The sequence below is a fragment of the Acinonyx jubatus genome, chromosome C2 (assembly GCF_027475565.1).
Source record: "Acinonyx jubatus isolate Ajub_Pintada_27869175 chromosome C2, VMU_Ajub_asm_v1.0, whole genome shotgun sequence".
Lineage (NCBI taxonomy): Eukaryota > Metazoa > Chordata > Mammalia > Carnivora > Felidae > Acinonyx > Acinonyx jubatus.
In genome coordinates, this window is record NC_069384.1 from 145987894 (window position 1) to 146013628 (window position 25735).

The 25735-nt window shown below is 40.9% G+C and overlaps 2 long non-coding RNA genes across 3 annotated transcripts; one reads left to right on the forward strand and one right to left on the reverse strand.

Annotated features, from left to right (window-relative positions):
• LOC106966686 (uncharacterized) lies at positions 1-25735 on the forward strand. Of its 2 annotated transcripts, XR_003414469.2 has the most exons (6): positions 1-828; positions 5198-5299; positions 7652-7713; positions 9439-9558; positions 20252-20338; positions 23675-25735. It is a non-coding gene; the product is annotated as an uncharacterized LOC106966686 (long non-coding RNA). The 2 variants fall into 2 exon arrangements; XR_001428824.3 differs by lacking the exon at positions 5198-5299 and having other exon boundaries at positions 2-828.
• Positions 16422-20398, reverse strand: LOC128315328 (uncharacterized). Its single transcript, XR_008298052.1, has 3 exons — positions 20069-20398; positions 19777-19863; positions 16422-17478 (listed from the first exon to the last, which is right to left on the reverse strand). It is a non-coding gene; the product is annotated as an uncharacterized LOC128315328 (long non-coding RNA).

Below are 25735 nucleotides of genomic sequence, written 5' to 3' on the forward strand. Positions count from 1 at the left end.
GCAGAAATAAGTATAATACAGAATAGAAAAATAACACATAAAATCACCCAAACTAAAAGTTGGTTTTTTTGAAAAGACAGACAAAATCAACAATTCTTCAGCTAGACTAAGAAAAGAAGACTCAGATTACTAAAATCAGGAATAAAAGAGAGGACATTACTACAGACCTAACATAACTAAAAAGTATTGGAGATTCTATGGACTATTGTATTGAACAAATTAGATAACCAAGATGAAATGGAAAAATTCCTAGAAAGACACAAACTATTGAAACTAGTTCTAGAAGAAATGGAAAATCTGAATAGAACTCTAATGATATAGTTCTGTTGGGGTTGAATTAGTAATTTGGACACCAATGTGCCAAGTTAAATATCAAAGTACCTATTACTAAGGAAGAAGAAGAAACGAAAGATTGTAGGGGGCTCCTATGAATCTATGCCACAGCTACTGTTAACACTTGGGTGCCCTTCTCAGAATGACATATATGTAATTTATCACATGGACAATTTGGTAGCTTAGGCAATTAGATTTATTGGAAATTAAAAACGTAAGAACATTTCAAAGAAAATATGAGTCACTCACTAAGTTTACTACCTTGCCAGATCGGTGAGTTGTGTATCTAGAGACAATTGGATTTTTTTTTCTTCGCCTTTTTCAACAAGGCCATGCGAAGGCTTTCTCTGAAAAAGCTCGTCTAATCCCACAGCTCCAGTTACCAAATCTGTGCTGATTTTTCTAGAACTTAGTCTCCAGCCTAAGTCTTTCTCTGAAGCTCCAGCACCTTATACCCAATGGCCTCCTGAACAACTCCCCTTGGATATTCTGCAGGTACAGTACTTCCAACCCAATGTGTCTAAAACTAAACTCACTAAGTGTGAACTTTCTGATTAAATGGTTGAATGCCTTCCTTAAGTATGACTAAGGCTAAGGTTCCACAGGTTGTAGATCAATGCTAATGCACGTAGTTGTTAGGTCTAACCATATGAAATGGCCAAATTTGTAGGGCAAAAATGTGAACATCTGCAGTTTTTCATGGTTCAACCTGATACATCACACCTTAGGTCACAGCATGTTAAAGTAATTTATAGACATCCTGACAGAATGTCTTAGGTAATATAGAATGCCATTATACTCATACAATTTTACGTTTATACAAGATGTCATATTTATGAAGTTGTACTTATGAAACTTCATTCTGGGGTTCATTTTGTCATTAAACTTATAGAATCACAGAGATTTTACTGATAATGTGGCCAGCAGTCAGTAATGCCCTTACCAAGAGTTCTTTCCCCTCCCACTTTCCCTGGATTGTGTCCATAGTGATTCTAATCTCTCACAGAGACCTAGGAAGAACTGAAGTGGCATGAGGAGAAAAGACAATCGAGTTTATGAAATCAAAGAGTTTTGACAATTCAGGCTAATAGGTTGTAGTCAGATACTGGCTCTAACGTTTCAGGATAAAATATGCAATATGTGATTTGTAATGGATATTTCCCTTTTTAAAAATATATATTGAGGTAAAATTTCCATTATATAAAATTAACTATTTTACAGTGAAAAATTCAGTGGCATTTAGTACATTCGTGATACTGCACAACCACTACCTCTGTCTACTGGTAATAAATTTCCTTCACTCTAAAGTAAAACCCTTTGTCCACCAAGTACTCTCCCTGGTCTCCTCTCCCCGGTCTCCTCTCCCCCCTGCCCTATCCCCAGTTCCTGGAAACCACCAATCTGCATTCTGTCTCTGTGAATTTATCTATTCTTGATATTTCCAAAAAAATAGAATCATATAATATATGACCATTTGTGTCTGGCTTCTTTCACTTAGTATAGTGTGTTGGTGGTCATGTATCGGCACTCCATTTCTTTTTATGGCTGAGTGATATTTCATTGTATGTATACACTAAAATTTGTTTATCTGTTCATCTGTTGATGGGCATTTGGGCTGTTTCCACTTATTGGCTATCATGAATAGTGCTGTTATGAGTGGGTACATGTTTCATGTACCTGTTTTAGTGCCTGTTTTCAATTCTTTTGGGTCTATACCTAGGAGTAAAATTTCTGTATTTAACTTTTTTGAGGAACGGACAGTTTTCCACTAGGTCTGAGCTATTTTGCATTCCTACCACAAAGTACAAGTACAAAGTTCCAACTTCTCTATATCCTTGCCAACACTTGTTATTTTCTGTTTATTTTTTGTTTGTTTGCTGTTGTTGTTGTTTTGTTAATAGCTATCCTAGTGGGTACGAAGTGGTACTTCATTGTGGTTTTGATTTGCATTTCCCTAATGGCTAATAATGTTGAACATCATTTTGTGTGTTTGTTGATTGTACATATTCTTTGGAGAAATGTCTAGGTCCTTTGCCCATTTTAAGATTGGGTTGTCTTTCTAATTTTGGATCATAAGAGTTCTTCATATATTCTGGATACTAGCCCCTTGTCACACAATGTTTCCTCCCATTCTCTAGGTTGTCTTTTTATTTCTTGATAACATCCTTTGAGGCACAGAAGTTTTTGATTTTGGTGAAGTCCGAATTATCTAATTTGTTGTTGTTGCTGGTGCTTTTGGTGTCATATTTAAGAATCCATTGCCAAATCCCAGGGTCCCAAAGATTTATCCTTTTTTCTCTTTTAAGGGTTTGTGGTTTTAGCTCTTGCATTTAGATCATAGATCCATTTGTAGTTAATTTTTTTTAAAGATTTAAAAACAAATTTTTTTGGGGTGCCTGGGTGGCTCAGTCGGTTAAGTGGCCGACTTCGGCCCAGGTCATGATCTCGCGGTCTGTGAGTTTGACCCCGCATCGGGCTCTGTGCTGACAGCTCAGACCCTGGAGCCTCTTTCAGATTCTGTGTCTCCCTCTCTCTGACTCTCCCCCGTTCATGCTTTGTCTCTCTCTGTCTCAAAAATAAATAAACGTTAAAAAAAATTAAAAAAAAAAACAACAAATTTTTTTAATGTTTATTTATTTTTGAGAGAGAGAGAGAGAGAGAGAGAGCAAGTAGGGGAAGGACAGAGAGAGAGACACACACAGAATCCAAATCAGGCTCTAGGCTCTGAGCTGTCAGCACAGAGCCCAACATGGGGATTGAACTCATGAACTGAGAGATCATGACCTGAGCCGAAGTCAGATGCTTAACTGACTGAGCCATCCAGGCGCCCTTGGAGTCAATTTTTATATATGGTGTGAGATAGGGATCCATATTCATTCTTTTGCTTGTGGATATCCAGTCTGCAGAGGCTATCCTTTCTCCCATTGAATGGTCTGTCTGACACCTTTGTTGAAAATCATTTGGCCACAAATATTTAGGTTTATTCATGGTCTGTTGTCTATCCTTATGCCAATACCACACTATTTTGATTACTGTAGCATTGTAATATGTTTTTAAATCAGGAAGTTTGAATTCTCCAACTTTGTACTTTTTCAAGATTGTTTAAGCTGTTTGGTGTAGATGTATCCCTTTTGCTTCAAAGCCAGTTTCTGCTTTCATCCAGGTTTGTGACAGTTTCTAGACCATCATGGATGCCTGGACCTTTGGAAAATCACATTTATTTTATGAGGAAAAAAATGAGGTCAAACAAGATTTTTGTTTTTGTTTTCGTATCTTATAAGTGAAAACAATACATTTATGGACTGAAATATTTGTGTAGCTAAAAGACACAGAAATCTATTTTCTGTAGATCTGATACAACTTTAGACACTATGGGATCCAGGCTCCATTAAGTCTATCCACATTAAGTCTATCCACATTAAGTCTAATGTGATAGACACAAGTCAAGGTTTGAATAATATTCTTGCTGTGTGAGGGTCATAAGGCAGGTCCATTCGAACAAAAATCTTTTTTCCCCACCGTTTCCATATCCCATCTTGCCTTTTCTTCCCAACTTCCTTCCTGGTCCTATTTTCAAATGTCCCCCTCTGAACATCTTTCTATCCTCCCTCTCATTTCCTGACCTCCTCTTGCCCTGCCTTCTTTTCCGTGCCCTTCAAAATTCCCTTTCCCTCACTGAACCCCATCTCAATTTTAGGAAAATAGATTGTTAAACTGATCCTCAGAAAGTGGTGTAGGGGCGCCTGGGTGGCTCAGCCGGTTAAGCGTCCGACTTTGGCTCAGGTCATGATCTCACAGTTTGTGTGTCTGAGCCCCGTGTCAGGATCTGTGCTGACAGCTCGGGGCCTGGAGCCTGTTTGTATTCTGTGTCTCCCTCTCTCTCTGCCCCTCCCCCACTTGCACTCTGTCTCCCTCTGTCTCCAAAATAAATAAACATTAAAAAAAAAAAAAAAAAAGAAAGTGGTGTCAACAGCTAAATCACTACCAAAACACTTAGCCCTGAGTATTTGTTGGCCCAAGAAGTATCCAGCAGGTGGAAGAATTGCAGATTGTCTAAAAAAGGCATTTGAGTCCCTCTGGGTCTTCCATTAAAGTCTCCAGTGAGCCTGTGGTACATATATTTGAGACCACCTAGGATCCTGTCTCCAGTTTTTCTTTTTCTTTAGAGCAGAATCTGGTCCATCACACGTGGCAGGGAATATTTTAGAGGAGATCGATGGCTGGTTCCTTCTGGTCCCACCTTAGTCAAGTGCTGAGCCTTTCCTTTTACTTCATCAGTGGATCCTGGGGAACATTTAAAGTTTCACTTTTTGCTCTGGGCTATTGTGCCTCATGTCATCTGTCCAGAGTCATTCTTCTTGAATGATCAACATGTTTCGTGTTGCCTGCTGCCAGTGATGGGCCCTTACTGACTCCCATAAGAAGGATCCAGAGAAGATTCCCTTTTCCTGTGGCTCCCTAGCCGTGAGAAGAACTTACTGCTGGAGGTTCTATTCATGCAACTTCCTTCCAAAAGCACTGGTGGTTCATAGCCAGCTGCCAGGCTGGTATGCGGCCACCACTCCTTTTCATTTCTCGGGGACAGGAAACTTCACCCACAGCTTGTTGGATTCCTTTTTGTTTTTTCGGTTCACATATATTTCTAGTAGGTATGTTGGATCTTGTGTTTCATTCAACATAACTCTTTCCAATTTTGAAACAGGTAATTATCTGACCTCACCTTCTAAACATTGCTTAACTCCAATAAAAAAGTCTGCAGCTTGCCAGGGAGGAGAATTTGACTGTAGAAGAAAAAACAACCCATGATTGTAATAATATTGCAATAGCACAGCAGCAGGATTTAGGATTTAAAATTTTTTTTCAGGTTCTTTTGTGTTTGGCTATTTTACTTAGCATAAGGTCCTATATCCCTGCTGTAGGAGGTGTCAGAATTTCCTTCCTTCTTAAGGCAGAATAATATTCCATGGTATGTATATACTATATTTTTTGTTTATCCATTCATTAATCAGTGCACATTTGGGTTGTTTTTACTTTTTGGCTATTGTGAATAATGCTGCCATGAACATGGGTGTACAAATATTTATTCAATTCTTTTGGCTATATGCAGAGTGAAATTGTTAAATCATATGATAATTCTATGGTTAACTTTTTGAGGAACCACCATCCTGTTTTCCACAGCAGCTGTACCATTTTACATTCTCACCAGCAATGCGCAAGGGTTACAATTTCTCTACATCCTCACCACTTGTTATTTTCTGTTTTTTAAATGTTTGGATAATTGCCATCCTAATGGCTATGAAGTGTATGACATTGTAGTTTTGATTTGCATTTTTCTAATGATTAGTGCTATTGAGCGTTTTTTCATGTGCTTACTGGTCATATACCTTCTTTAGAGAAATGTCTATTTGAGTCCTTTGCCCATTTTTTTTAAGTTTATTTATTTATTTTGAGGGAGAGAGAGAGCACACATGCATGTGCATGGTTGGGAGAGAGGCAGAGAGAGGGAAAGAGAGAATCCCAAGCAGGCTCTGTGCTGTCAGCGCAGGCCCCGATATGGGGCTCAAACTCAGAAACTGTGAGTTCATGACCTGAGCTGATATCAAGACTCAGATGCTTAGCCAACTAAGCCACCCAGGTGCCCCCTTTGCCCATTTTTAAATCAGGATTTCATGTTGTTCAGTTTTAGGGGTTCATTATATATTCTGGGTATTAATCCTCTATCAGATATGATTTGCAAATATTTTCTCCCATTCAATGGGTTGCCTTTTCACTCTGCTGACAGTGTCCTTTGATGCATGAATATTTTACTTTTGATGAAGTCCAACTTATCTATTTTTTCCTTTTGTTGCTTGTGCTTTTGGTGTTATATCCAGTTGTCATGAAGCCTTTCCACTATATGTTTTTCTAAGAGTTTCATAGTTTTAGCTCTTACATTTAGATCTTTCATCCATTTTGACTTAATTAAGGTAAGGACCACACTTCATTCTTTTGCTTGTGGATATCCAGTTTTCCTCTTCTACCTTTTTGTCTTAAAATTTTTAAATTTTATATATTTTTAATTTTTTAAAATATTTATTTTTGAGAGTGAGAGAGACAGAGCATGAGTGGGGGAGGGGCAGAGACAGAGAGAGGGAGACACAGAATCCACAGCAGGCTCCAGGCTCTGTGCTGACAGCATAGAGCCCAACATGGGGCTTGAAATCACAAACTGTGAGATCATGACCTGAGCCGAAGTCAGACGCTCAACTGACTGAGCCACCCAGGCACCCCTTAATTTTATTTTTTTAATTAACTAATCAATTAATTTTTTAGAGAAAGAGAGAGAGAGAGAGAGAGAGAGAGAATCTCAAGCAGACTTCACACTCAGCATGGAGCCCAACATGGGCCTCGACCCCACGACCCTAGGATCATGACCTAAGCTGAAGTAAAGAGTTGGACACTCAACCAACTGAGCCACCCAGGCACTCCATTGTTTAACTCTGGCTTGCTTGGAAATGATTTTAAGTTTAATACTGATTAAAGTCTAAGCTAATTTTATTTTCAAGTTGCTAACCCATTTTCCAAAGCAATATCCTTCCTTTTCCCAATTACTATTTTGCAATACCTTTATGGACATATAATTCACTTACCATACAAATCACATACTTCAAGTTTACAACTGATTGGTTTTTAGTACATTCACAGAGTTGTGATTGGTTTTTAGTACATTCACAGAGTTGTGCAACCATTACCACAATTTTAGACCATTTTCATTACCCACAAAGCAAACCCTGTATCCTTTAGCAGCCACCCCCCCCCTTTATTTCTCAACCACCCCAGCCTTAGGCAACCACTAATCTACTTTCTATTTCTATAAATTTTTGTATTCTGGACATTTCATATAAGAGTCACATAATAAGTGGCTTTTGGTAACTGGCTTCTTTAAACAGCATAATGTTTTCAAGGTTCATCCAGGAAGTAGCATGTATTAGTACTTTATTTACTTCATTTCTTTTTATCACCAAAGAATACTCCATTGTGTAGATATGGTGCATTTTATTTATCTATTCATTAGTTGATATTTGGGTTGTTTTTACTTTTGCATTATTATGAATAATGCTGCTATGAACATTTGCGTACAAGTTTTTGTGTGGACATATGTTCTCATTTCTTTTGAGGATATACCCAGGAGTGGAATTGCTGGGTCAAGCAGTTATATTTTATCTTTTGAAGAACTACCAAACTGTTTTCTAAACAGGCTGCACTGTTTACATTCCCACCAACAGTGTTATGATTTCTCCACATCCTTGCCGATACTCATTATTTTCTTTTTTATTAGACTTCCTAGTGGGTGTGGAGTTGTATCTCATTGTGGTTTTGATTTCCTGATGGCCAGTGATGGTGAGCATCTTTGCGTGTACTTATTGGTTATTTGTATATCTTCTATTACACAATTAATTGTATGTCTTTTTTGTAAACGTTTGTTTATTTTTGAGGTGGGAGGGAGGGGAGGGACACAGAGAGAGGGAGACAGAGGATCCAAAGCAGGCTCCACGCTGATAGCAGAGCCCAATGCGAGGCTGGAACTCACAAAAGGTGAGATCATGACCTGAGCCAAAGTCGAGACGCTTAACAGATTGAGCCACCCAGGCGCCCTGATTGTATGTTTTTGTTTGTTTGTCTTTTTTTTAATCAGCATCCCTACCTATCCCATTCCACTTGGCTGTCTGTTCTTTCATCAGAACCACACGTTTCTCTCTTTATTTTTCATGTTTTAATACCTGATAGGACTACTCTCTGAACTCTGCCCTCCTTTCATTTCCTTTACTTCTTCTGAATGATCTTGGATATCCTCTCTTATCAATTTACTGGGAAGACCTTTCCATGTTGGCACATTGCCAACATGCGAACAAAATAGAGGCACCTTGTTTACAACCATTGGTTATCTCTTTCCTGTACTATTCTGATGCAGTTCATACGCATTCTAAACATCCAGTGGTGATTTATCCTGGAAATGGTACACATGTAATTTGTGATTTTAATGAAATATTTTTGCAGTACCTTTAGAAAAGCAGTCGACACACATGAAAGCATTAACTTGAGTCATTTGATGCCAGGGGATAACACTTCATTTGTGGGAAGAGGTTTTATCTAAATATTTCTCCTACCCTGGAGCATAGGTGATTGCTTACTAAGCTGGCCTCTTTGCATACATTTCAATTTCCCAGCATTTAATTAATCTTGACAATTGGGATTCTCCATGGAAACAGTGGAGCAAGATGCTATACCTTCCAAAACAAATATAAAAATAATGCTGTTATTTGTTGCCTGGCAACAGTTCTCTTTGTTTTTATTCATAGGAAAATGTATTTTTTGCTGATTGGTACAACTTTGACAGGGAAAGACAAAGGAGAAAATACTTCTCTCTACATTCAGAAACTGATAGGGCAGTTTAATCTTTTTCTTTGTTAAAGACCCAAGTGCATAACTCTAAAGAGCATTAGAAGCATAGATAGAAGAGCATAGAGCATGTAAAACATAAAGGCAGAGTGAGTATGATCAGAGACGACTCTCATTATGGATCTCCAATGACAAAAGGTCTTTGATTAAGGAACATACTAGACAAAACTGTTGTGATTCTCAAGCAGCGTGGGTTCAAACTGCATTTATAAGACTCAAGAGTAGGGGCGTTTAGGTGGCTCAGTTGGTTGAGGGTCCGACTTCAGCTCAGGTCATGATCTCATGGTCAGCGAGTTTGAGCCCCACATTGGGCTCTCTGCTGTCAGCCTGCTTGGATCCTTTGTCCCCCACCTCTCTGCACCTACTCCGCTTACACTCTCTCTCAAAAATAAATAAACATTAAAAAAAAGTAAGGTTCAAGGTATGTCTTAATCTAAATTTCATTCCATCATGGTTAGTTCCTGTGACAGGTGGTATTTTTTTGTTTACAATTCTTTGTTCCTTTTCCACCTTTGCCATGGTATACTATAGATAAAGTACAGTTCTCTATGTCACTCACTTTGGACTCGGTCTATAGAGTGTGTGTGGATGTAACATATGCCATGTCTCACCAGAGGCTGTATGTGAATTTATGAAATTTGGCTTAACCTTGTGCATTTCTGCCAGGTAGCCATTGCGCCATCAGCCGGGCTCCTGGAAGGGCATCAAGTGGAGCAGACCAGAATCTAAGACCAACGCAAGCCTGGCCAACCCACGTGCAGCACACAGACCAGTGAGAGAAAAAAAGTATCTGTCATTGTAAATCACTGATGGTTGGGGCTTGTTTGTTATAGAACATTTTTGCAGCAAAACCTGACCAATAGAATCATTGAGAAACTAACTGTTCCTATTCACGCCTACCATGAGCAATCATACAGACTTGACAATTTGCACTCTAGGTGCCAGTTAGGTGGGCCCCATCTTTCCAGTCACCAATCAGATGGAGCAAAGTCTGTTTAAGAGAACAACTAGCTAAGGGTCACCTGGGTGGCTCAGTTAGTTAAGTGTCCAACTCTTCACCTCTGCTCAGGTCTTGATCTCAGGGTCATGAGTTCAAGCCCTGTGTCATTGGGCTTGTTGCTGGGTGTGAAGCCTACTTAAAGAGAGAAAGAGAGAGAGAGAGAGAGAGAGAGAGACCAATTAGCTTATCTTGAGGTTGCTAAGGATGTTCTGGAAGGTGAGATATGTATTTTTTAAAATCTGTATTTATAAACTAGGGACAGATATTCTAGGAATACTATTAGTGGAAAAAACAGTTTACAGAACAACTTGGATGTTCTCCTTTAGGAAAATTTCAAACAAATTTTGAACTGTGGCAGCTCCAGAATTTTCATATAGAATTTCTACCTATGTGAGTGAGCTGAATAACAGTCTGATTGGAAGGGAGTTGGGGTGAACAAACAGGCTTAACGCTGCATTTGCATGGCACTTTAATATGATTGAAGAAACTCCCAGTTGGCCGCATCATAGAATTGGTTGAAGGGAAACTGATGAAGGATTAAAGACCCACTGATGAATGCGAAAGCCCCACACTCCCAGGCCTTCCTTGGCCCATCCAGTGCCTATGTTAAGTAGATCTATAAATACACAGGGAGAGGGCTGGAAGGATATCTACCAAAATGTAAATGGAAGTTATAAATGAAAGTGGAATTTGGGGGAATCTTTTTCCTCTTCTGTGTATTTGTCTGTATTGTTTGAATCTTTTGCACTGAACATATATTTTTCCCCCCAAATACAATGAGGTCCTCTTTCACAAAGAAAAGAAAAAGAATCCAATGACCTCTACTTGTTCCCACACCTCATTTTAATCATCTCAGCAGTGCCCCCAAGTCTCCAAATTTCAGTTCTCCCAGTATGGCTTACATGTTTTAGCTCCAGTCCTTCTCCAAACACAACCAAATGTAAAAGAAACAACACAAGGTATAAAAAAAAGCATCCAACCCTCGACTTCTCCCTAGGACTTCAGCCTCCACATCTGAAAAGGGAAGGATTGGACTAGTCAGAGGCTACAAACTCACATGCCTGGAGGAACTAAGGGGAGACAGAGGAGAGAAGCAGGTGGGCTGGGGGAGGGGGGGGCGGTCTGCACCCGACTGGCAGATAACCGCCCAGCCTGAAGGAGACACCACCACAGGCCTGGACTTTCCAGATCTTCCAATTTACTCAGAGGCCAGGAATCAGTTTTTTATAAGAAATCTGATTTTTGAATATTGGCAAACACATTTTGAAACATTCTGTGAATTCCTGAGAGGACACATTAACCTTCCGTGTGAATCCATGTGACAGCTAGTGCACCACTTGCTGCTGGGTCAGATGCTCTGGAAGCCTCCTTGTTCTGCTGTCCTGGAGCCACTCAGGTGCCACCTACTGACGGGGACTGTCATAGTCCCCAAGAAGGCCTTTGTGGAAAAGCAGTTTTTATTTTTTTTTAATTTTATTATTATTATTTTTTTAACGTTAATTTATTTTTGAGACAGGGAGAGACAGAGCATGAACAGGGGAGGGAGACACAGAATCTGAAACAGGCTCCAGGCTCCGAGCTGTCAGCACAGAGCCCGACGCGGGCCTCCAGCTCACGGACCGCGAGATCATGACCTGAGCCGAAGTCCGCCGCTTAACCGACTGAGCCACCCAGGCGCTCCGGAAAAGCACAGTTTTTAAAAATTAAGCAGATCAACTAAGAAGTCATTTATTTGTATGCCAAAATTTTATCTTACTAAATGGCTTCTCCAGTGTAATTAAAATACACCAAAACATGATTTACTCACCGCTCATTGGGAATACAGGATTACGAGGAGTGAAGAACTTTTATTATTGGCCACATCCAGGCACTGTTCTGTTTTAAAGTATTATTTTATTTAATCCTCATTGTAATCCTATGGATGAAGTATGATTACTAACTTTTTTGTCAATGGGGAAACTGAAGCCCAGAGAGATTGTGTAACTGACAAAATGACACAGCTAATTCATGGGGGAGCTGGGACTACAGCCCTGCCAGCCTTAATCAAGAAGGTATGCTTTCATATTTTTTTAAATGTTTATTTATTTTTGAGAGACAGAGAGTGAGCGGGGAAGGGGCAGAGAGAGGGAGACATAGAATCTGAAGAAGCAGGCTTCAGGTTCTGAGCTGTCAGCACAGAGCCCCGACGTGGGGCTGGAACTCATGGACAAAGACATTATGGCCTGAGCCAAAGTCGGATGCTTAACCCCACGTGTCCCAAGAAGGTATGCTTTTAAAATAATTACTTTAAACTGAAATTAGTCTTTCCCCATAAAGCCTCAGAAAAATGCAGAACTGGTCCTAATTTTGAAGCAAGGACTCATGGTTACAGTTTTATAGGCTTTTTGCCAAAAAAAAAAAAAAAAAAAAAATCCCCCCAAACCCAATCTGGCTATCTGAACAAACTTGAAATTTGAAATACATAATATTTCCTGGATTCTGACTTAGAATATCAAGGATATCTAAAATTTGTGGAGTTTCCCTAAGTATTTCATCTTTACTGTAATGTAAGTTCATACAATGCCTTCAGGGCAGGGAGGGATAGAGCCCAGGTGCCCCAATGGATGTGCTGTTATTTCTCCCATCTTGAAAATCCCTCTCAGGGACTCTTCCCCTTCACTGTCGTCCCAACTCACTGCTCCACTTTACAGAAGGGCATGGTATCAGTTCCTTTCCCCTCATTCTCTCTTAAACCCTCTTTAGATAAATTCTTGTTCCAGTCACTGTCCAGAAATTGCCTTTGTCAAGGTTAACAATGATCTCCACATTGTCAGTCCAATGGTTATTGGACTCTTATCTTTCTTGAACTATTGGCAAAATAGGACTTGCTCCTACCTCCTGGAAACACTTGTTTCACTTGGCTTCTGTGACTCCACAGTGCCCAGATTTGCCTCCTGTGTCCAGGGGTTCTCTCCCCGGTCCTTTTAGCTTGTAAATAATAGAGGCCTCCAGGGCTCGGCTCGGACCTTGACCTGCTTCTCTTTTCTTTTCTTTTCTTTTTTTTTTTTCCAACGTTTATTTATTTTTGGGACAGAGAGAGACAGAGCATGAACGGGGGAGGGGCAGAGAGAGAGGGAGACACAGAATCCGAAACAGGCTCCAGGCTCTGAGCCATCAGCCCAGAGCCTGACGCGGGGCTCAAACTCACGGACCGCGAGATCGTGACCTGGCTAAAGTCGGACGCTTAACCGACTGCGCCACCCAGGCGCCCCGACCTGCTCCTCTTTTCTACACTCACTCTCTCATGGCAATCTCATCCACTCTCATAGCTTTCAATACCACTGCATGCTAATAACTCCCCAAGTATCTCTAGCTGAGACCTCTTCCCTGAGCTCCAGAACTTTGTGCCAACCACCCACAGGACATCTGTATTTAAGACTGATATACATTTGATAGTCTTATCAAATTCAAACTTAGCTCCTTACCTTCTATTCCAAACCTACCCAGCCTTCCATCTTTCACCTCTTAGTCTTTGGTTTGGCATCTTCCTTGACCCTTGTCTTTCTCTCATACAGCCTCCACCCCTATCCATTCTGTCATCAAATCCTGCTGGCTCTGCATTCAGAGTATGTTCAAGTACAACCATTTCTTACCACTTATGCTATCATCCTGACCTAAACCCCCATAAACTCTCACATGGATTATTTAATTAGGCTCTTTTCCGGTCTCACTACTTTCATTCTTGCCTCTTAAGGTCAGTTCTCATCATGGCAGCCAGAGGGATCATGTTAAAGTCATGTTAAAGTCCAATTCCTCCAATGACTTCCCATTTCTCTGAATGAAAGCTAATGGTGCCCAAGAGGCTTTGTATCATCTGGGCCCCCCTGTACTTCTTTACTTCATCTCCTAATACTCTCCCTTGCACACATGTCTCTCTAGACATTTGTCTTTGCTATTCTTAAAACATGCCAGTGTGGTTACATGTTAGGGCCTTTGCAACATCTGTGCCCTCTACCTGAAGTGATTTCCCCCCAGATATCCATATGGCTCAGTCCTTTTCTTCTTCAAGATTTCACCCAACTGTCACCTTCCCAAGGAGGCCTAACCTGCCCACCCCATTAAAATTATAGTTCCACCCCACCCTCCCCCCAATATTTTTATCTCACTCTACGTTTTTGCTCATGGAAACTTTTCACCTCTACCATACCGTGGAATTAGCTGTTTATTATATTTATTGTTTATTGTCTATCTCCTCCCACCTAGAAGGCAAGCTCTATGAGGGCAGAGATTTTTGTCTGTTCTGTTCTCTAATGTGTCTCTAATGTGCCCAGAATAGTACCTTCATCATTGGAAAAACCTACGTTAGGACTTGTTACATTATCTATAGTGAATTGCACCATTACATTGTTTGGGATTATTTTGTGTTAGAATTATTAAATTGGTTAAGTGCAAAAACATAAAATACATTATAAAATATATCGTACAATATTTGTTACCCTGTTTGGGCATTTAAAAAAATATATATGTGTATATCTCCTCAAAAAAATGGTAGCCTGGGCCTTTCTTAATCTCTAAAGGACTCTTAAGAATTCTTGTGAGAAAAAGTTATTTTCTTGTGAGCCAAGTTTATGCCCACTGTAGTACTTGTAGTTTCCTAGACTTCACCTCAACCAGAATGGTTGTTATTGCTAAAGAACCCAGGATACTTTTAAAGTTATTTAATGCCCTTTTGACCATTTGAATTGGGTACCATGTGTCTGAATTATCTGATCAAAAAATAAATAGTAATTGTAAAAGTTTTACTTCCCCCTTTGAATTCTTAGTAATCTTCAAAGTCAACAAAGTAAGCATAGTTAATGCCAATAAATATTTGTCACTTGATTCCTGGTAGACTTATTAACAATCCTGATGGCTTCTTTGGGAAAAAAAAAAAAACACAACAGTCTTAGTGTAGAAATTAAATCTAGATATATTAGAGAAACCTCATGTCATAACCATGACTTAAAAAAATCTTTTAATCCAAAGTATAACAGACATAGGAGGGCATGTATTATAAGTGTAGAGTCCAGTGAATTTTCACAAACTAAACTCACCCACATAACCAACAACCAGATCAAGAACCAAGATTTCCAGCACCCCAGAAAACCTTCCTCACATTCCCTTCCAGTCACTAGCTCCCCCATGTGTACCCAGAACCAAGATTTCCAGCACCCCAGAAAACCTTCCTCACATTCCCTTCCAGTCACTAACTCCCCCATGTGTACCCATTCTCACTGAATAGTTTTGCCTGGTTTTGTGTTTTATACAAATAGAATCATACAGTATATACTGTTTGTCTTTCATTTATTTTCCTCAGCATCATTCTTGTGAAATTCACCCATTTTGTTGTCTGTAGTTGTAGGCTGTGAATTTTCATTACTTTATGGTATTCCATTGCATGAATATACCATGATTTATTTACTTATTTGACTATTGATGAACAGTTGAATAGTTTTTAGTTCTACACTTTTACAAATAATACTGCTATGAATATTCTAGCTCACATATATTATGGATTGAATTGTGTCCTCCAAAAAGATATGTGAAATACTAACCCCATTCACGTTCCTGTGAATGTGACCCTATCTGGAAATAAAGTCTTTGTAGATATAATCTGCAAAGTTAAGATGAGGCCATACTTGATTAGGGTGTAAGAAGAGTAGGAAAGATGCAGAGATGGAGAACACAGGGAGAAGATGGCTATGTGAAGACAAAGGCAGAGATTGGAATAATGCATCTGCAAGTCAAGGAAAGCTAAGGATTGCAGGCCATGCCCAGCAACTAAGAGAAAGACAGGGGACAGATTCTCCCTCACAGCCCTGAGAAGGAACCAACGTGCCTGTACCTTGATTTCAGACTTCTAGCTTCCAGAACTGTGAGAGAATGGGTTTCTGTTCCTTTTTAAAAAAATTTTTTTAATGTTTATTTATTTTTGAGACAGAGAGACAGAACACAAGCAGGGGAGTGGCAGAGAGAGGGGGAAACACAGGATCTGAAGCAGGCTCCAGGCTCCGATCTGTCAGCACAGAGCCTGACACAGGGCTCAAACTCACAAGTGGTGAGATCATGACCTGAGCTGAAGTCCGACGCTTAACCGACTGAGCCACCCAGGCGCCCTGAGTGTTTTCTTATTATTAAGTTTTGAAAGTTCTTTATGTATTGGCTACAAGCCCTTTATCAAATAAGTGTTTTGCAAATATTTTCTTATAGGCTATTGCTTGTGTTTTCTTTCTCTCAATAGTGTCTTTCAAAGAGAGAAAAGTTTTAATTTTGAGGTACTCTCACTTACCTATTTCTTGTTATGGATTAAGCTTTGCGGTTTGTATGTAGGAAATCTTTGCCTAGCCCAAAGATTTTTCCCCGCTCTGTTTTCCCTGTGAACTTTTTCACTCTCAGTTTCTCAAAATCTTTTCCAATTATGTCAGAATGAAAACACATTTTTGACGGTATAATATTCTTCAACCCCAGGTTCAAAGAGAACAAAAGAATCCCAACTAAATGAACCACAGATTCAACTAATTGATACAAGTGAGAATAAATTATGTTGACTGGAATTATTATCATTTGAATCTTAGCAATATATGAAATTAACTTCCAGATAGCAACTATATTAGAGCATCATTTCAGCAAAAACAAAAATAGGAGATTTCTGGCTTTAAAAATATCTGGAGCTCAAACTGTAGCATCTCTCCCTCTCTCCAATCTCAGTTGGGCTTTCTTCTGGCTTATCCATAGTCTCAAGAAGACTCGGCCAAGTCATAACAAACATGGCATCTTTAGGCACCACACAGCAGTGGAGAAAGAGTGGTCTTAGAAAAACTGGCTTGCATTTTGGAGAGAAATAAAACCGGATCCCTACAGGGGCACCTGGGTGGCTCAGTCAGTTAAGCGGACTACTCTTGATTTCAGCTCAGGTCAGTAACCTCAGGGTTCGTGCGTTCCAGCCCCACATCAGGCTCTGTGCAGACAGTGCAGAGCCTGCTTGGGTTTCTCTCTCTCTCCCTCCCTCTGCTTGTGTTAGCGCGCTTTCTCTCTCAATCTAAAGATGAATAAATAAACTTGAGAAAAAAAGACTGGATCCCTACATAATACTGAGAAAGGGAAAGTGAAGGAACTCCATGAAGAAAAAAAAAAGCTTTTTTTCTTTGCTCCTTTTCCTGCCTCTATTCCTGCTAGGACCTGCCTTACATATGTCTTCATGTATGTCCTCCTTGTAAAGGTCAAGGAGTTAATGATTTCTTTGGAGCCTTCGAGAGCAATAGATACAGGACTGGGTGGAGTCCTCATGAACGTTGTCCGAGACCTCTGACTCCAAACACCTTGAACACCAAGACCCCCGGGCTCTAGGCATAAGTGACTTATGGAGGACACCTGAGCACTGGTCCTTGTTCGACCAGTTCCTGGATGCCAGAGAGGACACGTACACCAGACCACCATCTTCAGTGAAAACTCTAGACCCCCAAGCAAAGATGAGACTCTCCTGCATTTGCTTTCTGAGTCTCTCAGATGTTCCGTCTGTATCTGCTCTCTCTGTGTCATCAATAAACTCTCACTTCCTGCTGGCTCGCATTTGATTTCCATCCTCAGGGACCCTCTTGGCTGGTTCTGTAGGATCCCCTCTGGGTCCTCGGACCTGGCCTGCCACATCAATGCCACATACACATGTGAGCTCCAGATGGATTAAAGACCTAAACATGAAAATGATATATAAAGTTAAAATAAATATAGGAAACAGTCTGTATCATGAAGGACTTCAGTGAAACTCGGAAGTACAAGCCATAGGAAAAAAAAAATGGATGAAACTAGGGGCGCCTGGGTGGCTCAGTCAGTTGGGCATCTGACTCTTGATTTCAGCTCAGGTCATAATCTCACCATTTGTGAGTCCAAGCCCCAAGTCAGGCTCTGTGCTGACAGCTCAGAACCTACTTGAGATTCTTTGTCTCTCTCTCTCTCTCTCTCTCTGCTCCTCCCCTGCTCATGCAGGCTCTCTCTCTGTCTCTCTCCCTCTTAAAAATAAATAAATAGGGGCATCTGGGTGGCTCAGTCAGTTAAGCGTCCGACTCTTGATTTTAGCTCAGATAATGATCTCATAGTTTGTGAGTTTGAGCCTCACTCTGCACTGATGGAACAAAGCCTTCTGGGATTCTCTCTCTCCCTCTGTCTCTACCTGCCACCCACCACTTGTGTACTCTCTCTCTCTCAAAAGTAAATAGATAAACATTTTAAATAAATAAATAAGCTTAAAAAACTGATTATTTATGTTCAATGAAGAACAGTATGGAAAAAATTAACAGAAAAATAAAATGGGAGAATATAGTTGTAGTGTCTAACACTGATAGTTGAATAATATCTAGAATGTACAACAGACTCTTTCAAACCAACAAGAAAAAGAGGAACCCCAGCAGGAAAATAAACAATTTCTAAGAGACAAAACCAAGCAGGCTAACAGACATATGCTGGGATGCTCAAATTCAGTAGGAATTAGAGAAATATAAAGTAAAACAGCACTGAGATTTCACTCTACACCTTTTAGGCAAAAATTAGAAAGATGCATCATGCCAAGTGTTGGTGGGAATTGGGGCATAGGATCTTACAGGCCCCCCTGGCAGGAGTGATACAGAAATTCTGGAGAGCGATCAGGCATTTCTTAGTGAAACTAAGAATATGCATACCCTGTACCACAACGTTTATCCCTGGTTATGTGTCCCAAAGGAATCTTTCTACTGGCCCATATGGGAACGTGGATGAGAGTGTTGATTATCATCTGATTTGTGTTGCCGGGTAACTAGAGACGGTCTGAGTGTGCACACTGTGGGAGTGTGCAGGTGAAATGGCGGAGGACCAGGCACCTGCCCTGGGACAGAAAGCGAGAGGGACCCGGTGGTAGTGTCAGGTTACACTTAACTGACAGCAGGTTTCTGCAGCAACTGCCGGAAGAAAAGAGAGGACATGGGGCGGAAGAGCTGGACGGCCACTGCCTATGGTCGTCAGATTTAGCAAATTGTGGTGAATTTGTTTTCATCTGTGAGAATGTACTCAGAGCTGTGAACTTAAAAAAAAAAAAAAAAAAAAGCACCAGGAGCTTGTTCTCCCGCTGCTTGCACACGCCTTCACAGAAAGAGCAGCGATGGGTGATGCCTGCACAGAGGCTACAGCTTCCTCAAGCTCCATAAGCAGCCAGTGAATTCCCAGGATGCCAAGACCCTGTAGGAAGTTCCTGCTTCCATAAACCAAGACAGAAGTGCCTGCTGACTGTTGCCAAACAATGAAATTTCGAGTAAATTAAAAACAATTTTTTTAATGTTTATTTTTGAGACAGAATGAGAGAGAGAGAGCGCGCGCGCGCGAGCGCGCGCGCTCGAGTGGGGGAGGGGCAGAGAGAGAGGGAGACACAGAGTCTGAAGCAGGCTCCAGGCTCTGAGCTGTCAGCACAGAGCCTGTTGCGGGGCTCAAACCCACAAACTGTGAGATCATGACCTGAGCAGAAGTCAGATGCTTAACAGACTGAACTGCCCAGGCGCCCCTCCCCTGAGTACATTTTAAAGATCTAATAGGCTTTATTCAGTGATTCATGCATCAGGCGGCATCCCATCTAGAGAACAGGAGCTCCAAGGAGCTGAACGAAATGAAAAACTTTCATAGGCAGAAGGGGGTGAGATGAGGAAGTTACTAGTGAAGAGTGGATTGTTTGCTGCAAGGTCACCTTCCCTTGGGGGACCCTTGGGGGTGCATCAGGCTGATTGCCTCTCTAGTGCCGACCAGGTAATTCCAGATTGTCCGATTTAAGATTCTACTCCTGGAAGAGGCTGAAACTGTAACTAATTTGGGTAATAGGTCTCAGTTTGGTGACATGGGCTTAGCACAAGTGACGCCATATGGGGCCTGTTGTCTCTCTTTTTTTTTTTTTTTTTTAACACCATCTATGATGCTCTAACTAGTGATGTTGGGGTCTACCCTCCTTGTATTTCTGGATATTAAAAGCCAACCTGTTGATGAAAAGGGCGAACTTGCCTGAGTTTGAATCCACTCCACCTCTTACCAGCTGTGGCCTCTCTGTGCCTGAGACATCTCATCTGTAAAACAAAGATTAGAATACAACCTGCGTCAGAAGGCTTTTAGTGGAGAGTCACGAGTTAATTCTGTAAAGTATTTAACCCATGTCTGGCACTTAATAAGGGATAGAAAAACTACCGGCCATTATTATCAAGGCCACTTGGGATTTCTCCCTCTTGGTCCAGGTGAACCCAGATCTATTTTATATCTACTAACACCACCTACCTTTGGTAAGAGTCCCGTTTCATGCGTGCACATGGAGTCAAGTCCGGCTGCCATCCTTGGATGGGAGGAAAAACGAGTCCACTTCTAGCTCTGGAGGATTTAACAAAGCTAGAAGCTGTTGTCTTTCAAAAATTCCCCCAGGGCAACATATAAAAATGCTGTAATTAATATTGCTTTCAACAGCAACAACAATAACAACAACAACAAAGGGTGAAGCTGAAGCACCAGAGTAATATAAATAATGAAACTGACACCACTGGCTCCTGGGAGGTGAGATTTATTTCATTTTTTCTTTTATTATTATTATTATTATTTATAAATGCTTATTCATTTTTGAGAGAGAGAGAGAGGGAGGGGCAGAGAGAGAGACAGAGACAGAGAGAGAGAGAGAGGGACAGGGGATACCAAGAGGACTCTGCACTGACAGCAGAAAGCCCGATGTGGGCCTCCTGACTCACCAACCAAGAGAGAATGACCTGAGCTGAAATCTCAAGACCTGACGTTCAACCGACTGAGCCACCCAGGCACCCCAAGGGAGGTGAGACTTCAACCCAGGCATTTTGGTGCCACTGTTTCTAGAACTGACGTTCTGCTGCCTGTGCCTCTGTCCTTCCCAGGGCCCTGCTGTCTAAGGCAGGGCAGGAGGGTGAACGTATCCTCAGGCTTTTGCCTTTTAATTGGCAACATGTGGAGCTATGAAGGCCCCCAAAGCCCAGAGGAATGAAGCTATATGGATATAAATAGTGGGCAGTGGTATTAAGATTTTAGGCTTAAGCACTCAGCCTGGCAACATCTTCCTCCTAAAAACATTGTCCCAGCAAGCATCCCCCTCCCTCCCAGTTAAGACTGCTCAATAATAATGATAATAAGACCAAACATGACAGAGTGCTTACGAGATGCCAACCCTGTACCAAGTGCTTCACATGTGTTATCTCATTTAATCGGCTAAACAATCAGCAGGGTCTTGTTATTACCCACACTCCCATTTTTCAGATGAGGAAACTGAGGCTTGGAGAACAGACGTTAAGGTGGCTAGAAAGCTGCTGAGAGATCAGAGGAGCCCCATCGCTAGCTCCTGTAACATTTTATTTTCCAGAATGCCTCCTGAGGCACTAGCTTCACCATAAATCTGCACCCAACTATCACCAAGACCATAATAGTAGGAAGTCAACTGACGGCTTTAATAAAGACATCGAACACATAATTCTATGTTTCCAAAGCTGTATTTGCTCTAGTCTGCACCAGAGTGGGAAGGAAGAAATAGTGTTAACCTTCATTAGTCAGTCCTCCCCCACCAGCCTGATTCAGCCCCACAAACAATAGATATAATTACACTGAACAATCGTGTGTTTATTTCCACGTCTAGACACAGAGCTCACATTTGAAAACAAAAGAGAACTGAAAAGAGAAAGCATCCTGCTGCTTTTTAATTCTCTGTGTCAAACTTTTTCTCAGCCTGGATGCTTCTCTTGTGATCAGGAGATATATATAGTTAGAGAATCAGGACTTTCCGAGAAAGTCTTTTTGGAGAGGAATTGGTGTTAGGAATCAGACAATAATATATTTAAACAGCCTCTAGTCTGAGTAGAAACAAATCATTTTAAAGACCGTGAATGGATGCTAAAACTAGTGAGTGAAAGTTTGATGAAGAATAGGTTATTTACATAGTATCAGAGTTCTCCTCACAAATTATATAGTGATTATAAAGTGGAGAAGAGCAAAGTGACCATGGCAAAGCGTGGCACACACCAACTGTATCAAGTGACCCAAGTTAATGTCACCAGTATCGGGACAAACCGACATCGGGACAAACCGACATCGGGAAAACACATCAGGTGCCTCCCTGAGACAGAGACACCATTTCCTCCCAAATGCATAATCTGAATCTAATCCTGAAGAAACTTCAGATTAACTCAGATTGAGGGACATTTTACAAAATAACTGGCCCGTATTCTCGAAAAGCGTCACTGTCATGAAAGACAAAGACTGAAGAACTGTTTTCAGACTAAAGACGTATGAACTACAACCGAGTGGTTTTTACTGCATTCACAGAGGGTGCAACCATCACCACTCTCTGATTTCAGAACATCATCATCACCCCAGAAAGAAACTCCCAAGCCCCTTGGCAATCACTCCCCATCTCCCCTCCCTCCCTCCCTGCCAGTGCCTGGCAACCACTGATCTACTTTCTGTATCTGTGGATTTGCTATTCTGGACATTTATGAACAGAATTCTACAATATGTGGTCTTTTATGCCTGGCTTCTTTCACTTCGCCTGTGCCCAAGGCTCATCCGTGGCGTCACAATTATCAGGACTTTCTTCCTTTTTATGATCAAATGACGTTATGTTGTGTGGAGAAGCCACATTTGGTTCATCCGCTCATCACTTGACAGACGTTTATGTTGTTTCCATTTTTTGGCCATTATGAATAATGCTGCTATGAACATTTATGTATAAGTATTTGCCAGAACATAGGTTTTCAGTTCTGTTGAGTATATAGCTAGGAATGCAACTGTTAGGTCCTATGGTAACTCAGGTTTTGAGGAACTGCCAGGCTGCTTTTGAAAGTGGCTACACCGTTTTACATTTCCTCCCCAAATGTACATTCCAGTTTCCCCACATCTCACCAACATTTGCCTTGTCTGTCTTTTTATCACAGCCATCCTAGTGGGTGAGAAGTGGTATCTCTTTATGTTTTTGATTCGCCTCTCTCTAATGGCTCATGTGCTTATTGGAGATTTGGATATCTTTGGAGAAGTTTCTGTTCATATCCTCTGTCCATTTAAAAATTTTTTAATGTTTATTCATTTTTGAGAGACAGAGCCCAAGTGCAGAGGGGCAGAGAGAAAGGGAGACACAGAATCTGAAGCAGGCTCCAGGCTCTGAGCTGTCAGCACAGAGCCTGACGCAGGGCCCGAACCCACAAACTGCGAGATTGTGACCTGAAGTCAGACGCTCAACTCGACTGAGCCATTCAAGCTCCCCTCCTCTGTCTATTTTTAAATTGTCTTTTTATTGTTCTTTTATTGTTGAATTGTAATAGTTCTTTTTATATTCTGAATACTAGACCTTTCCCAGATAAATGATTGCAAATATTTTCTCCCATTCTGTGCGTGGTCTTTTCGTTTTCTTGATAGTGTCTTTCCATGTACAACAGTTTTTAGTTTTGATGAAGTCACATTTATCATTCCCCCCCCCTTTTGCTGCTGTGCTTTAAGCGTCATATCTAAGAAATCGTTGCCTAATCCACGGCCCAGAAGATGTGTGTCTACGGTTTCTCTTAAGAGTTTTATAGTTTTAGCTTCTTTGGATTTTGAAGGCAAAACTATACCATATCTGAGTGTGCTACTCCAACCCACTGGCTGTAAAGAAGTCAGTTTTGAGTGGGCTCTCCCAGCAATAAAACACTATGCAGCAAACCCAGGCTGTGGTATAAGCCATCCTGCCACTTGGTCCTTTTGTCCTAACACTTGAATATTCTTTGCTAAGTAAAAGTACCAGATGGAGCCTCCAGGGTGGCCACAGTAGGAACATCATAGCATGGATGGTTACGGTTTTGGAGAAAAGCCATGCCCTCTTATGCTTTTAATTGTTCTTCTTTCCAGGAAAGGTTTCTAGTTTGCTACTAAGCCCTGATAGAAGCTGAATGTTTGACTATGGGAAATCAAGTAAGCCTACGAACTGGATGCTCTCTGATCAGCCAAGGCATGAGGTCAGTCACATGCAGCATCAGTCCATGGTCAGAGGGTGGTGGTCTATGTGAGGTCAGACTGAAGCGGGTCTAGAAGGCATAAACAAGATGTGTAAGCAGGTGGCTCACACCTGGTTGACACCTGCTCCTCCTTCGACACCTGCTCCTGCTGCATTGCTGCCCCTGCATCAGTCCACACCCATTGCCTCATGGAGAGTTTCCTAGGAGCAGCTTTGGAGCAAGAAAAAGCTCATTCTTGGTTTACAGATTGGTCTGCACAAAATGTTGACTAACAGCTGCTGTACTGGACATTGCAAATATATCTGTCATTGCAGAAAGTGTATTAGTGCTGGCTAGATCTTGCTGATTGCATTCTTCATGGTGTATTTAACATTTTCCTTTGCCAACTCCTATAGTTGGGTCTAGAGGTTCAATTTGCTTTGTGTTTGGTTTTGTTTATTTGTTTGTTTGGCCAGACTACTTCATGAATCGTATTGTCTTTTTCAACTAAGCAGGCTCGTAATGACTGGTTGCCCCTCTTGTCATCAGCTGCTGTTAATGAATAATAGATTCATTATTCCATTAGGCTCTGAAAATCAGTGATATTCTAAATTTGTCATTTCTTCTTGATGTATTGGCTGGAATACCTCTATACAGAACACTTCCTCTCATATACCTCACTTCCCCAAGTAGAGGTACTGGAAAGACAACATACATAGCTGATTCTTTACTTTTATTTTCAAGGTTTCCAAATGAATTTATTTCCTAACGCTTCACAACAATCACCAAATAATATTTTGAGTGCCACTGTGGACTTGGGCATTTAATTTATTTTATGTGTTTTGATCCGTTGAATTTTTAGAGGCTCAGATTGTCTTCTGTTTGACCCGTGCCTCCTCTTTACTTTGGCTCCTGAACACTTTTGACATCAATCTCTTTGATAACTTCCTTACTAGCTCATCTGACAAGATGTTCCAGGCTTATTTTATACCTTGTATTTTTTATCCCAGAGTTGGAAGCAGCCATTTCCTTCAAAGAGCCTTTATTTCCCAGTGGGAAATGGTCTTTGAAAGCCACGCTCTGGGTCTAGGGGGTGCTCATTTGTTTCTAGACCCTTTGAATGGGCAGACCTAGGAAATACAGAATAGAAATACCAACAACCTCAGAAAAATGCACTAGAACTTTGGGAAGATGGTTGACAAGAAGAGGAAATGCAGGTGTCTTCTAATCATATGAAAAGAGGCTCAATCTCATTTGTAATAATAGATTATTAAACTGATCCTGACATACAATTTCTCATCTCCCATATTAACAAAATTCAAAGGTTTGACAACACACTCTTGGCAAGGCTGTGCTGAAACAGGCACTCAGATCTTGCTCATGGAAATGCAAACTGGTAAAGTCCATATGGAGGGAAATTTGTTCAGTAAAATTACATAGGAGTTTATTTTGTGCCCCAGTAATCCAATTTATGCGACTCTTTCTCAGAACACTCTGGCAAAAATATGAGCAGACATAGGCATGAAGCCACTCATTGCACACAAAAGATGAGAAACCACCCAATGTCTATAAGAGAAGGCAGGATACATCTATATGATGGAGTGCTATGTGGCTATAAAAAGGAATGGGAAAGATTTCTGTAGGCGCTATGAAATGATATCTAAAACATATGATTCCACACAAAAAAGTGAAGGAAAGAAGTGTGTAGAGTATGCAACATCATATCTATGTGGAGGGAGGGCCTCAAATATACATGTACAAAAATATACATATGTGTGACACACACAAAAACATTTGGTCTCTGCCTTCGGGTTCTGACACAGAGCTCTCTTAAAACTCCTGTAATTTTCTGAGTGATGGGGGTGACTGGAGTGTCTTTTACAGGGCTCCTAAATATCCTGGCATTTCCTGGTAGGAGAGCCTTTTGTTTTAATGGGGCAACTCTTGGTGGGCTCCTAGGTAGCTTTAGGATGGG